Source organism: Dasypus novemcinctus, chromosome 5, assembly GCF_030445035.2.
Source record: "Dasypus novemcinctus isolate mDasNov1 chromosome 5, mDasNov1.1.hap2, whole genome shotgun sequence".
Lineage (NCBI taxonomy): Eukaryota > Metazoa > Chordata > Mammalia > Cingulata > Dasypodidae > Dasypus > Dasypus novemcinctus.
This window is the reverse complement of record NC_080677.1, coordinates 27,006,826-27,021,412: the sequence shown is the minus strand read 5'-3', so window position 1 is coordinate 27,021,412 and position 14,587 is coordinate 27,006,826. Positions and strand designations below refer to the sequence as shown.

Below are 14,587 nucleotides of genomic sequence, written 5' to 3'. Positions count from 1 at the left end.
CATTGCTTTTGCTTGCTCTCTCAGAAATGCTTCCTCAAAAAAAGCCTTTGAAGTAAGAAGACGAACCAAAACAATTAAGCAGATGTGTGAATCCTATGCCTTGTTGTTATGGCAGGTGTCGACAAATACTGCTTGCAGGACAAATCCAGCCCACCACCTGTTTTTGTGGGGTCTATGAGCTAAGAATGGTTCTTACAATTTAGAAATGATCAAAAATTTTTCAAAAGAAGAATACTGTTTTATGACATGTTAAAATTATATGAAATGCAAATTTCAGTGTCCGGAAATAAAGTTTCACTGGGACATAGTTATGCTCATTTCTTTACCTAGTGTTGACAGCTGCTTTCACACTACAGAGTTGGATAGTTGTACCTGAGACTGTCTGGCCCGCAAGGCAAAAATGTTTACTATCTGGCCCTTTACAGAAAATGTTTGCTGACTCCTGGGTTAGAGTAAGTATACTTTACACATGTCAGGGCTTGGATAACTTCTAATTTTATTATATTTATTTTAAACTTTAAGTGCAAAAAGGGCCTGGTCTCTTTCTCAACTACGTGCATGAATTCTAAGAAGGAAGGCACTGCAACAAATGTTTGAAGAAGGAAGGACTGAAAGGACATACATCTTAATAGTTTGATCCAGTCCTTAGCCAAGATTGATTAGATTAAGACTAATATCTCCTAAGACATAATGCATGACCTTGGCTCATCTCAAGAGAGTAAGATGTCCTTTGAACTATAACTACTATAAATGGTGAAATATAAAAAATAAAAATCGCAGAGAATATTCCTCTGATTCAGTTGCTGATCATGTCCTTTGACATCCACTGTGGAGGGGCTGTTGGTAGATTCTGCTACCTGTTTTCATTAGAGAAGAAATATTGATGCAACTACTTGTCGCTCACAGATTTTTAACTTTTAAACTTCTAGAAAAAAAAGAGGAGATTCATGTAGAATATGTGATCTAAAAGTGAACTTTCTAAGAAAATAACTTATTTTCCATACTTGATAGAATACAGCACCTCAACCATTAATGCATTCCAACCATTCTCAGCTTCCATTTGGAATTCTCCCACAAGCAATGGTCTGAGAATTTAAAGCCAAATTGTTCTAATAAGAGCCTCAGGCACACCTCTCATGGACATCTACTGGGCTGTCTGACAACCACTCCCAATTCAGGGAAGGGCACCCTCCCATTCACCTGATTACAGAAATGGCTACAAGCAATGAGTTTCTGAACCTCAACCCTGCTCCTCTGACTGTGACTGGTAGGACCCAGATGGCGCTAATGAGTAATTTCATTGGAAACGTGGATGTGTGAGAGTTACAACATATTCCAGGACCAGGTTCTAACCAGCACAAGAGAATCTTTTCACATTCCACTAGATGCCTAATATATTAAATTCCCTTCCTGTGGGTAAACCAGCATAAGGGAGTTTCTGTTGCTTGCAACCCAAGAGTCCTAGCCAATCCACCAAACAAGTTTCCTTCAAGAAAGAAAAACTAGAAGAAAGAAATGAACTGAGAAAGGGCAGAATTAAACTAACAATTTTGAGTGCCTACTACCTGCTAGACATTGTGCTAACCAAGAATGGTCCCTGCCCTCGAAAATATCCTGAGAAGAGTTAGTCCCAGAACAATCTTTGGAACCTAGGAGTCAGAATGAGGGGGCAATCAAGAAAGTCTGTATCTATGAGTGTGTTTCCTCTTCAGCTGCCACCCATGCCCTTCTCCATTTCATTTTACCTCTTCCTTATTGCTTCCCTAGAGCCCATTCCTTGTTTCTCATATTAATTGGGTCCAAGGATGGCAAAGACAATCTAAATAAAAAGGGAGGATAAAAGAAGCAAAGTGCCTACATACTTGGGGGCTCAAGAATACCTCATAAATGTATAAGGAAGGCACAGGTGAAGATTACTGAGTTCTAATTGCACAGTGAAGTAATTTCTTCTTTGTGATAGATTTGGCATCCTGAATATTCTTCACTTTTTTCTAGGTTTACATATTATTAGTACATCTGTGAAAGTAACTTTTCTTCAGTACCTGTCTTCAGTGTCTCAAAAAATTCTTCCACGTCTCAAAATATACCTTTTCATGACTCCCAGCCCAATGTTCTTCCTGCAACATTATGTGGCAAATAAAAGTAAGTTAAATTTTTTTTCCACTAAGAATATGGGGATAATTTTCCAATAGCCTTTGCAATTAAGGGATTTTGAAAACTGGGGAGCCTCTGGGATAGGGAGAGGAGGACCAACATAACTGCTCTGAGTTTCTTTTTCATAATCCAGAATATCAAAACCTGGATTGTTCTTCCCCTTTTGTCCACCTGGTTTGCCTAGAGAACCCCTCCTTATCTTTCAAGACTCTACTGATGCCCAGGTCCTCTGGAAAGCATTCACAGTCTGACCTTCCTGGAAGGGAGGGAGAAGGGGGGGGAGGTGAACACTTCACCCTCCACTGGACCCTCCTTTCCATCTCCGTCATAGAACCTTCCAAAACCAGACTACCTCTACCACCCTCTTTCTGGCTATTCGCAAAGAAGGAGAATTTCTTATCTGACTCATCAGAGTCCCAAGACATTCACTAGGGCAAGGGTATCCTGCTGGGCAAAGCCCATATGATACCTCCGTGAGGATTAAGAAAGGATACTCTTTTCTCCCCCTTAGCCCTCATAGCCAAGGGCCCCCTCCCCATACTTCCAGAATATCACTGAAGCTTCACTCTTAAACTCCAACAGTCTCCATCTCTGCCAGTGGTTCTCCTATCCTCTCTTCTGTCTAAATCTGGAATCTGGGAGTCATTATCATCTCCTCTGTCTTTGTCATGTAAACATTCGCCGAGTCCTGGCAGAACAACTACCTAGATATGTATAGATGTGTCCACTCCTGCCTGCCCATGCCCTCTGTCCCTACTTCCCTTAGCCCAGACTACCATTATCTTTCACACAACTATTACAACAGTCTCCTAACTTCCCAACCTACATGCATTCTTGCCTCAAGTCCATTCTCTACCCGATAGCCAGCATGATCCTTTTAAATAAAAATTTAGTCATAAATTTTCCCTGCTTAAAAACCTTCAGTGTCTCTCCTTCACTCCAGAAAAACTTTTAGGATAAAGTAAAAACTCCTTAACTTGGCTCATAAGTTCCTACCGGATCTTGGGGAAAACTGGGAGTGGTCCAAGGAAGCATAGAAGCCGTTTGGAGAGGTAGGTTGGAGTCAGATCATAAGGGGCCATTGGGGATTGAATTATGTCTGCCATGAAAGTCATGTTCAAATCTTAATCTGAATCCCTATGGCTGTGAACATGTTTATAAATAGGATCTTTGAAGATGCATTATCAATTAAGGTGTAGCCTCATTTGTGAATAGTATCTTTGAAGACCTTATGTAAGTGTGTCCAAACTGAATCAAACTGGGCCTTAATCCCAATGGCTGGAGGCCTTATAAAGAGAATATTCAGATGCAGTCACAGAAGCCAGAAACGAGTAGAAACCAGAAGTCATAGAAAGCCACAGGGGAAGACCAACAACCTAGCCACGTGATGGAAGCAGAAATGCAGTCAAGGAATCCCAAGAATTGCAGCAAGCCATCACTAGAATACTACAGACTCCAGGAGAAAGTGTGCCCTTGCCAATGCCTTGATTTGCTTCAAAACATAAGCAAATAAATTCTTATGGTTTAAGTCAACCAATGTGTGGTATTTGTCATAGCAGCTCTGGCAAACAAAGACAGGGGCCTTTGTTTTCTTTCTGGGAAATCTAGACTTTCCTTTAGGGAATGGGGAGCATGTAATTCTTTTAAGCAAGTGTAAGTTATCACTTACAGAAATTATCAGTCTGGGAGTGGGGAAGTTAGTGAAGAAAAAAGAAGCCAATAAAGGAGAGTTACCACTGTAGGGCAACTGGAACTCAGTCCTCTGGAGTAATAGCAGGAGTCAATGTAAAACATGTGCCTCGGTTACCCACCTGAGGGGAGAAAGATCTGGGGGATTCCTATAATCACTTGTTAGAGATTGGTCCTGGAAGGCACCAATTCCTTGGTATTTCTGCCCTGCTGCAACGACAGCAATGCCAGATCTGGCAGCCAGATAAAGCTCTCGGGCAAAGAGGTGCCAATACAGCTGTTGGAAGCTAGGCTGGTGCATAAAAGTGGAAAGAGCAAAGGGATATGGTGGAACCTTGACAGAATCACCATAATGGTATCATCAGATTTGCTTCTCATACAGAAGACCCAACTACAAATGCAGAAAACAAGCTAGAGAATGGGTATTTTGGTGTCTTCTTTATCTTGTACAACTCGGTAGCAAGCAGCACATGTAAGGGGTCAGTGGGTAATAAGAAAGATTCTGGAGAAGATGGGACATGGATGCAAATGACCATCAAGCAGTTTGAGAAGCCCAAGGAATCAGAGCATCTGCAGGGACTATGTTCCACACCACAGGGAAGGCTTGTGGGCCAAGGGTAGCAGCGTGAGAGAGGTAGCGTGAGCTCGGGAAGCCCCTGGCACAATGACTTCTATGGTGGAGATCTCTCTCGGTTATTGAAGGGATCCTCTCCAAGGATCTGATTCTCCCTCTTGGCCAACAAGCAACCGCAGGCACTTGATGACCCCTGGCCACCTGCTTCCTGGTCTGCGTTTATCCTCATATGTGTTTCCCTGTAGTAAAGTGATTAGAATAGTCTTTAATTCACATTTATGCCTTCATTTTCATAAGCCCCTCCCAGGATCGGTCCAGAAAGAAATATTAGCCTTTGCCAGGACCGTCTTCCCTTCACATTCCTGCAACCATTGGCTCCTCTCCCTGGGGAGGCAACTGTGAAAAAAAACCCTAGAGTCAGAAATCTGGATGACAGTACAGGTGCTGCTAGTTGTGTGACCTCAAGCAGGTTGCTTAATTGAGTCTCACTTTCTCCTCCTGTAAAATGGGGATAATCAGACCTCCCTTGCAGGGTCTTGCAAATGCAAAAATTACACCTTGTAAATTCCTTCAAAAAGATCTTTGAAGTTAGGGATCATATCTTATTCATTTGTTCAGCCCCTTGCACAATGCCTAACCTGTAAGTCCCATTATATGTTGAATGAAGGAATGAACAAATGAATGAATGATACACGAGGGTCACAGTACTAAGAGGACAGACAACAGTACAAAGTGTTTCCTAAGAAGAAAAGTCAAATTGCAGCTGGTGATTCTTCTGCCTGCAAACCAGTCTAGGTGTTACTGAATTTGACAAGATTTCCTGAGTCGTGGCAGGTAGTGTAGCTCAGTTTAAACATAACTTCCATTCGACTTACCAATGCCCTCTAAGGTATAATATTTTCCTAGCCATTCACTAGCATTATTCCCCATTACCCACAGTGGCCACTAACTCCCTCCCATTTCATCTCTATATAAAAACAACTTCACAGACATGAAGCTCCTCCAAAAGAGTATGAACATGGCCCACCAAAGTTCTATGGGGGAACTTTCAGCTCCAGAACTACGGGACAGTCCCCTGGCCAGAGCACCCAGAGAATGGGAAGCAGAGACACCATGAGAATCCAATGTCTGACCTTCCATCTGCCCCCACAGGAAGGAGGCTGACCTCCTGAAGAACAAAAAAAATCACAGATGTCTTGGGAAATACGGTACTTGGGCCATAGTTGTTTCTGGCTGTAAATCAACTCTGCCCTTTATTCAGCATGCTATAGAATTGCTAGGTACTTCTGGATCAACCAGATATACCTCACAGTAAAGGTGAAGCAGGGATGGTTCAGTACAGTTCCAGGAGAGTTCTCAAATCCAGCTGCAGCCTAAAATCACCCACTTGTAAGCCACAGAGACATCAAGACCCCATCAAAATAGATTCTGATTCAGCTGGGCTTGGATGGGAGTGGGGGTCTGAGCATTGGCATTTTTTAAACCTCCCCAGAAGATTTTTGTAAGAAACCGGTGTTGAGAACCATAACTGGTTTGCAACATTCATCTCCAACACTCCTGGTCTATGCCTAACTTGTTTCCATCTTGTATCTATCTGACCCCAGACTCCAGGCCATGTCTGCCATTGGAAACCCCACTATGTGCCACTGGCAATCAAGCATGGCTTCCCAGCTTCATTCCTGACTTTCTCTCAAGGATTTGGCTTAGACATATCCCATCAATGCTTGTCACCTCAGACTTCCTTGAGAGGATTCTGTCACTCTGACTTGGGCTTTCTGGGGGCTAAGAGAAAAAAAAAATTATCGGGCACCTACAATGTGCCAAATCCCGTATCAGTTTGCATAGCTGACCTCTGTAACAAATACCTCCAAAGTCTAAGGGGCCTAACACATTATTTCTTGCTCATTATACCCACTGCAGATTGGGGGAGAGAGGGCTGGTAGGCTTTGTTCCGTGGGTCACTCAGGGACCTGGGCTTCTTCCATTTTGTAGTTCCAACATCTCCAGGACTTCAGAGTCCTCCACTAGATCCTCCACATCTGGCCAGCAGATGAAGGGAGAGAAAAGAGGTAGAGGACTCTGAGGAAGGATTTTAGGGACTAGACCTGGAAGAAATACACATCACTTCTTCCCACATTCCATTGGCCAGAAGTCAGCAATACGGCCCTACCAAACTGCAAGTGGGGCTAAGAAATGAAGTTAGAAGAGAAAAGAAGGTTTGGTGAGCACAGACCCTTTGATATCTTATCATCTCCACTGGCTTCACCCAGTTTGTCTCCCAAGTAACTTAACAGGTGGAGACAGGTTTACACCTGTGTGTCCAAAGACTGAGGTAAAACCTTTCCCCCAAACCATTACAACCTTCCAGTCTTTAGCTCAGGCTCATTCATTCAAAGCACAGGACCCAGCACCATGATATAAATGAAAGCCCACCTTTCCCAGAAAAAAAAAAACACCTCTTTTTCATGTGGTCAGTTGTTGGTGTTACCACTTACAGAAGATTTAAGTTTATAAACAATTTAATAGTATGTTACAGCAATGGCTCTAGAAAGGAAGCCAAAAATATAATTCATTTAGTAGTTGAAAATTGCATCATCTTGTGACAGAATTTTTTTCTTTCTGTAAGTAAGAAGCATAGATGTATAGAAATACAAACTTGCCAAGGTGTTAAGAGAAAGGGGAAGAGAAGAGTAGAAATTCAGTGCATAGTTTTTAGTAAACCAGCACAATTTGCTACATCAAAGATGCACAATGAGGATCTGGGGACCAGGGGATTAGAATAAATACAGAGCATCCAAGGTTACGGCTTGCACAATGATAGGTCCCAGATGGATAACTGGTTATAGACAGAGTCACACTCACACTCACACCTGGACATGGGGAAGGAGCCTAGGTTCTTAGGGGGTCTACCGTGTTGGGCCACCATGCCAGGCTCTGTGCTAAGTGTCCTCGGTACATATCTCCTTTCAAGGCCTCCAGTAACAAAGGATGGAATTATAAACTTGAATTTTCTTGCTGCAGTTCTGAAATCCCTGGAGAAGGTAACTCCTCTCAGCAGCAACCCTGGCAACAGAATTATCAAGAGTACCAAGAACGATGGAATCAAAGAGCTCAGACAGGCAACCCAATAGGGGATTTCTGACACAGAGTGAATCCAACTATTTGCCAAATAACTTATAGGGGAGAGATTCTCTTCCATCTATTGTTCACTGGCAGCTAAATTCATCTAGGAATTTCTTCCAGCTTAGTAATTCACCTCAAACGGGACAGAAAACATGTCCTTTGCCACCAACAAACACACACCCACGCAGATAAGCACAGCTATGTACACATACACACTCCCACACTTTTGTGTCCTGGATGTGACTTCGGCTACTGACGGCAATGATAAGGATGCTGTGTTTTGAAGAAAGTATCAGAGAACAAATCAACTAGTGAGAGTAAAGATAAACGATATGTTGAGAAAAAAAGACTAAACTACAAAGTAGAATACAGTATGGTCACAACTGTGTAAAAACACACTTAAGAAAGACATAAAGGAAACACATCAAAATGGTAATAGTGATTATATTCTGGTGCTGGGATTATAGGTAATTTAGTTTCTCAGAGTCAAAGAATTCAGGCTTGTTTGAGTTCCTAGGAACATGGGCTGACCATGCCCCTGGAAGCTTTCCCCCCAGGAACTTTAGGGGTAATTTAGTTCATTTTAAGTGTCCTCCAAATTTTCTAACATGCCCATACTTTGAAAAAAGAAAAACAAACTATTAAAAAGTTGGTTAGCAAAATAAGCATGGGTATCTAAATTATTTCCTGTACTTTTCTTTTTGACTCACTTATTTTATAATTTAAAATGACTACTACTACATTTTCCTGAGTCAGATCAATGACCCATGCAACCTCATGACTATAAGCTTCATGCGGGTCAGAATCTATGTCTGTTCACTGATATATTCCAAGCACCTGAAACCATGGCTACCACAGAGTAGGCAGTTTATAAATGTTTGTTCAACGAATGAATACCTGAATATTCTGTGTCTGACAATAGTTCCAGGAAAAAATATGGAAATTAACATGTCAAATTTATAATTCAGAGATATGTTCTAACCATGTCCTATGGATGAGAAATAAGGTGGTACATGTTTGCTACTAATCAGGTAAAGGAAAATTCACATTCATTGTCTGAAGACTACCGGCTCCTCTTTTCAGAAGGCATTCTGGGGAATGATGTGGCTCAAGTGATTGAGCACCCCGGAGGTCATGGGTTCAGTTCCTGGTGCCTCCTAAAGAAGGCAAGCAGAAACAATGAGCAGAGATAATGAGCGGACAGACGAAGGACCCATCTCAGGGGCAAAAAAAAGAGAAGGCATTCTGTTCTTCCCTCATTCTGGGACATAATGGAACAACACATGGTCCCCTGCCCACAGTCTTCATGATCGTATCCACTTGGACAGATGTCACTTACCCCTTTTCTGTTCAGTGAAGTGTCCTTTTCTCTCATTGTTTGAGAGACTTTTTTTCTCACAAACCACATTCACAGCAGTGAATGTGGCTGAGATGACCCATTTCACTTATAACTAACAGCCCTATCTTGGTTAGACTCAAAAAGCCAGATTCATACTGATTAAACTCACAGAACACCAAAGTATAGGGAACAGAATGGTAATTCATTACATTGCAATCAAAAATACAAATTGAAGATAAAATCAATGAGCTATATATAGCAGCAGGCTTTCTTATTCTGATACCTCCCTTTCCACAATGGTGGCGCACCTGTCACAGGTATCAGACAAGCGATGTCCTCAGGTACACCTTCTCCCCAAGTACTGCCTGGAAGGGCAATGCTGCTGTTTGCCTCCATGATTTTCATTCTCTGTTTTCATTGTTTTCCAGTCCCAGCTATGAAGACACTTCCTCCACACGTTACTACTTTGATTCAGGTTGCAATCAAGTCTTACCGGTCTAGAAACTATACTCTTGAAGGAGATTTTGAATGTGGCTGAGATGATCCATTTCATTTATAATTAATGTTATTGGTCATCTCCTATGTTTAAGATTTTGTGTGAAATGCTGTGAATATAAAGACTAATAAGTCGTGGTAACTGCTTAAAGGATCTGATAGTCCATAAGCAGGGGAGATTCAGAATTGAGCAATTTCAGTGGAAGACAGTGAGTGCTACAATCTAGGTATCCCCAACATGCAATGGCCAAGTTTAATTGTCAGGAGAAATATTTTTTTCTTTTGTCACATTCTTGGGAGAGCACTTCATTGTCATCCTCTTGTTGTCACCAAAACCTCCGGAGATCAAAGGCTTCCAATTTCATTCCATCACATTTTTGGGGAAGACAATCGTCTCTAAGACTAGGACAATCATCTCTGAGCATTCTCAGTGGAGGTTTATCCTTGTTCTCTTATCCTGCTACCATGTCATCAGCATGTGACACCTTAAATATTTATACTTTACAAAACATTAGGCATGTTCACCATACAAGGCAAGCTGATGCCAAGAAAAATAGATTACTGGCTTGTGTAGTTGAAGTTCTAGATTATGACCACAAATTATAAAAATCTTCAAGGGTGGGGAAAGCACAAAGTCGCTATGTTGAAAAGATAACTTAATTCTCAGAATCACTAGCAAATTCTTCCAGATGTTGATTACACTGCTGCCCAAAAACTCTACCAGAGAATCAGACAGTCTGTATTATCATGATAAAAGAAAGCAGTTATAGTTGGCAGCAGGTGGGAGTATTAATGATTTAATGCTGAGATGCTCTTGTCAGGTATTTAAGCTACCAAACTGTACTTTACATTGTGGTAAATCTTGCACATACATTGTACAACCAAATTTTTAACACAACGGCCCTCAAGTCAACAAAGGGCATTTGTGAGAACAGGAGGCGATTTGGTTTCCTCATTTCACATGGCTACCCCTTGCCTTCATTAGCTCTCCCTCTGATTTTGGAGATTTCCTCCAAAGCACAGAGTACTGTCATTTACACACAGCCAGCACTGAGCACATAGTTAAGGGATTGATTCAAAATGTATGGCAAGTGGAACAAGTCACAAGGAAAATGAATCCTTACAGTGTGCTAGAAACATAAGACCACCTGCTGGAGAGAAGTGGAAAAGGGGTAAAGGTGAGGTGTTGATTCTGTGATTAAACTGAAAGAACAAGAGAAAAGAAAATGAATTCTTTTGTAAGTTTTCATTTGCAACTCATGCTTGTCGAGGGCCACACTGTGACCCAGGCTCTGTTCCAGAATCTTCCACTTATAGATTTTCATGTAGCACTCTCAGCAATTCCTATTTCACATAGGAATTGTGAAATTCCTATGTGAGGCCCAGCTACAGACAGGTAGGTGAGATCTAAAGGCCCTGGGTGGAATTCCTCCCAGGGCTCCATCTGCCATGCTAGGTCACCTCCCCTCTTCCGGGAGGTGTAAGGTTCCAGGAATCCTTGACTCATGGCCCTTCCACCCACTTTTACTTTGTCAACCTCCTCCTTTTTAAATAAAATCCAAAGAAATAAATAAGCAGAGAGGAGATGGGTCCTAGTTAGAGCCCACGGGGTAAGGGCCATTCCTTACCCATCTCCCCTGCTAGGATACAGGAACTGTGTCCCTGCCATTTATTGCCCTTGAAGTTTCTGTCCCTGGAGGAAGGAGTCCTTAGCCACCTCTCAATCATGCCCCCTCCCAAGTTGTCCCAAGTATCTTGGACTTGGTTCCCACCTGCAATACTGGCACAGGCCCCCAGCACTGAGCACACATCAGCTAGCCTCTACTCAAACAGAAATGGAAAAACCCCAAGGTCATGAGCATGACTCAACCTGAAGCCAGCCAGACCCTCGCAGGACTGCAGATCTGCTTCTCCAGCACCCAGGTGGACCCGTAGAGCCTCTCCACAGGGCCTCTCCTGGGCAGATGGGAGGGAGATCCAGCCAAGATGGGAGGCAGAAAGAGAGGAAGGGGAGAAAAGGCCAAGGGTATGCACAAGCCTCCAAGATCCTCCTTCCACCTCTGGGGTGAGGGGCAGTCACTACCTTCAGGCATCTCACAGTCTAGACAGGCAGACCCACAGGTGAATAGGTAACAATCTAATGTGGTGAGAAAGCAGAGGAGATCCCAGCCTGGGGGTCCTTAATCCAGACCACAATTTCTTGCAGGGGATAACATTTATACTTGATTCCTTTTTGAGATAAGAGCAATGTGGTAAAAGGCATGAAAGAACATGATAGGAGTTTTTCTGTTGGTTTGGGTTTTTTGTTTTAACTTTTTATTAGAGGAGTTCTGAGTTTACAAAATAATCATACATAACATACAGTATCCCTATGCATCATCCCACCACCAACACCTTGCATTGTTGTGGAACATTTGTTATAAATGATGAAAGAGTATCATCAAAATATTACTGCTGGCAGCGGACTTGGCCCAGTGGTTAGGGCATCTGCCTACCACATGGGAGGTCCGCGGTTCAAACCCCGGGCCTCCTTGACCCGTGTGAAGCTGGCCCATGCACAGTGCTGATGCGCGCAAGGAGTGCCCTGCCATGCAGGGGTGTCCCCCGCGTAGGGGAGCCCCACGTGCAAGGAGTGCGCCCCATAAGGAGAGCTGCCCAGCGCGAAAGAAAGTGCAGCCTGCCTAAGAATGGTGCCGCACACACAGAGAAATGACACAAGATGACGCAGCAAAAAGAAACACAGATTCCCATGCCACTGACAACAACAGAAGCGGACAAAGAAGACGCAGCAAATAGACAGAGAACAGACAACCGGGGTGGGGGGGAAGGGGAGAGAAATAAATAAATAAATCTTAAAAAAAAAATGTTACTGCTAACTACAGTCCATTGCTTACATTTTATGTATTTTTCCTATAAACCACCCTATCATTAACACCATGTACCAGTATTGTATATTTGTTATAGTTCCTGAGAGGACATTCTCATATTTGTACTGTTAACCACTGTCCATCCTCCATCGCAGGGTTCACTGTGCTATGTGGTCCCATGCCCTGTACAGCATAGCCAAAGTGTGTGCTAGGTGTTTTGGTTTGCTTTTTACATTATAAGAGTCATTTTCACCATACCCAGACTCATGTCATTTTACCCGATCCAGACTCATGTTAATGCAGTAAAACATCATGGGTGATAGCACAAGCTCTGCAGCCAACCTGCCATGAATCCTGGATATAGCTGAGCCGGGCCTGGGTTTCAAGGATATGGTTATTGTGAGGCCTAAATGACTTAATACACTGTTATAGGTTGAATTGTGTCCCCAAAATCGATATGCCCAAGTCCTAACCCCTGCTCCCATGATTGTGACCTTATTTGGACTTAGAGTCTTTGAAGATGTGATTAGTTAAAATGAGGCCAAGGCGGACTAGGTGGGCCCTAATCCAATATGACCAGAGTCAAACACACGCAGAGGAGAAGGTCATGTGACGACAGCGGCAGGCACTGAAGGGCTGCAGGATCACCTGCAAACCACCAGAAGCTAGAAGAGACCAGGGAAGATTCTAAACCCCAACAGGTTTCTGAGGGAGCACGGCCCTGCCGACACCTTGATATCAGTGAGACAGTGAATCTCTGTTGGTTTAAGCTACTCAGTGTGTGTTCCTTTGTCACAGCAGCTCTAGGAACCTGTCATATCCAAATAGTGCTTAGAGCAACATCTGGCACATGGTCATCACTTAATAAATACCAGCTATTATTATTGTCATTGTCACTGTATTTCAGTACCGTCTGCATTTCAATGTACTTTCACACAAAATCCCATTGGAAATGGTAACCCCTAAGCTGTGAAGTCACACGATGAAGGGACAGGGGAAGGGATTGCCCACATCATTACGACTAGTTAAGGTGGTGGTGCTAGCCCCAGAGCTTCTGGCTGCCCACATGATTGCCAACGCTTTACAACACTTTACAAATTTGGTTAAAACCCTGAACTTTTAGAAGAAAGCACCTTGAAAAACCCACCACTCCAGCACTCTTTCCATATCAGCTAGGAGGGAAATTGAATGGGGCTCAACAGTCACCATGCAGCAGATCTGAGGACCCCACATCCAGCTTCAACTTAGTATCCAGACCAAATCCACCTTCGGACTGTGATAGAATCCCTCCCCACTCCAAACAGTCTCCCCAGCATCCCCCAAACTGCCACAGCCCGCAGCACCAGGAACCTCATTTGGAAAACACAAGCTGTTCCTCCTCCACCTCTCGCCCACCAGGGCGCTGGGCCCGCCGTCCACACAGCTGTGCTTACAGCCAGCCCTGCTGTGCCTGTGTGTTGGCGGAACTCCACGCCACACAACTAGGGGCTGTCACTTAGCAGAAAGGCAGCAGGAACACAGAAGAGGAAATGTCAAGGACCCAGAGCAAGTGAAAGGTGATACGTGAGCCAGGAGTTTTCTTCTCCAAAGTGCACGTAGTTTCTTGGGCTGCCCCGGGGATCTCTTAGCACCACAACGTGCATGTCTCCCACATGTCTGGCAGAGATAATCAGGGCAAAGGGCAGTGTGTGCATGAGCAGGAAGAAAGGCGAGGAATCAGGAAAGGATTAGCCATGAGGATGGAGGGCGTTTGTCTGGATATTTTCCCACCAAGAGAAACACCTCACAATTCTTTTGTGAAACCAAGAAACCTGGGTGAAGGGGCATTGCTAACTTCCCAGCTGGGGATTTGGAACTGGAAACACTTAGGAAAGTCTTATAGGCTGCTACTGGCCCTGTGTGGAAGGATCTAGACTGAAGTTCAGGCGAGCTAGGTTTGAATCCTAGATCCACCATAATGACTAGAAAAAAGCAACTAGGCAACAAGCTGACACAACAAGCTGACAAACGAGCAGACACAATGAGCAGGAAGTGGATGTGGCTTAAGTGGTTGGGCACATGGGAGGTCCCAGATTTGGTTCCTGGTGCCTCCTAAAGAAGATGAGAAGACAATGAGCAAACACAATGAGGAGACAACGAGCAGACACAATAAGCAATGAGCAGGCACAGTGAGCAGACAACTAGCAGACAGATGAAGGAGCCATGGGGGGGCAGATAAAATAGTCAAAAAAAAAAAAAAAAAACAATTGGGGTTTTCCATCATTTCAATAGCCTTCACAGTGCTGGTCACTTCTGTGCTCCCGCAAGCTGCTGCAGAGCATAGGGACGAAGACACGCGGGGGGATG

At 43.5% G+C, this 14,587-nt stretch overlaps 1 protein-coding gene across 3 annotated transcripts in view; it reads right to left on the bottom strand.

Moving 5' to 3' along the window:
* PDE1C (phosphodiesterase 1C) overlaps positions 1-14,587 on the bottom strand; it is a 749,644-nt gene that overhangs the window by 594,099 nt on the left and 140,958 nt on the right. The gene's annotated exons all lie outside the window — the stretch shown is intronic.